This window comes from Mandrillus leucophaeus, unplaced genomic scaffold (genome assembly GCF_000951045.1).
Source record: "Mandrillus leucophaeus isolate KB7577 unplaced genomic scaffold, Mleu.le_1.0 Scaffold30, whole genome shotgun sequence".
NCBI classification, from domain to species: Eukaryota; Metazoa; Chordata; class Mammalia; order Primates; family Cercopithecidae; genus Mandrillus; species Mandrillus leucophaeus.
Genome location: NW_012103143.1, coordinates 1,435,743 through 1,436,926, shown reverse-complemented (window position 1 = coordinate 1,436,926; position 1,184 = coordinate 1,435,743). Strand labels below are relative to the sequence as shown.

Here is a 1,184-nt window from a genome sequence, read left to right as displayed (position 1 = left end):
AAAAAAAAAAAAAAAAAAAGTGGTTGAACTCTTCATAGACCTAAACCACCCATGTCTTCTAGACACCCTGAAAGTCTAGTACGGGGCTGGGTCATGACTGGTTGGTTTTTCTCATGCCTTCAGAGCTGACTGTGCCCTGAGATTCCACCCTCCCCACCTCCAGCCCTCTTCAACCCACTGAAGTCCCACAAGAATCTCTCAGGAACAAAAGAGGAGAGAGATGAGACGGGTCCCTGGAGAGCACGCATAACACAAAGTAGAGAGCAGCAAGGGCCCTGGAGAGTGAAGTCTGGTGGGGAACAGAGCGGGGGTGATAGTGACAGGCTTCAGGAAGAAGGCAGAAGAACAAAGGGTCTACATGAGTAGCCATGGGGAGTTTGCCAGGGGCAGCTGCATTTTGGATAGAGAGGACACCATTAGCAAAGACAGAGGGATACGGTATGAGGGGCAGGTAACAAGATTCTTTAACATTATTGGCTGGGCAAGGTGACTCACACCTGTAATCCCAGCACTTTGGGAGGCTGAAGCAGACAGATTGCTTGAGATCAGGAGTTTGAGACCAGCCTGAGCTACATGGCAAAACCCTATTTCTACAAGGAAATACAAAAACATTGGCCAGGAGTGGTGGCTCATGCCTGTAACCCCAGCACTTTGGGAGGCCAAGGCAGGCAGATCACTTGAGGTCGGAAGTTCGAGACCAGCCTGGCCAGCATGAGGAAACCCCGTCTCTATCAAAAATACAAAAATTAGCAGGCGCCTGTAATCCCAGCTACTCAGGAAGGTGAGGCAGGAGAATCGCTTGAACCTGGGAGGTGGAGGTTGCAGTGAGCCGAGATTGCACCACTGCACTCCAGCCTGGGTAACGGAGCAAGACTCTGTCTCAAAAAAAAAAAGAAATACAAAAAATTAGCCAGGCATGGTGACATCCATCTGTAGCTACGCAGGAGGTTGAGGTGGGAGGATCGCTTGAGCCTCGGAAGTCAAGGCTGTAGTTAGCCATGATTATGCCACTGCACTCCAGCCTGGACTGTCTCAAAAATAAATAAATAAATAAATAAGTAAATAAATAAAACGTCATTGATTGCTTCTAAGTGCCAGCAATTTGACCTATATTCACTCAGTTGTGCCTTACTCAGTTTTACATGGAGAAAACAGAGGTGTGGAGGGTTAGAGACTTGGTGGGG

The 1,184-nt window shown here is 48.3% G+C and overlaps 1 protein-coding gene and 1 long non-coding RNA gene across 2 annotated transcripts in view; one reads left to right on the top strand and one right to left on the bottom strand.

Moving 5' to 3' along the window:
- Positions 1-1,184, bottom strand: part of LOC105544463 — a 69,070-nt gene that overhangs the window by 13,717 nt on the left and 54,169 nt on the right. The window lies entirely within an intron of this gene.
- Positions 1-1,184, top strand: part of CLCF1 (cardiotrophin-like cytokine factor 1) — an 11,228-nt gene that overhangs the window by 640 nt on the left and 9,404 nt on the right. The window lies entirely within an intron of this gene.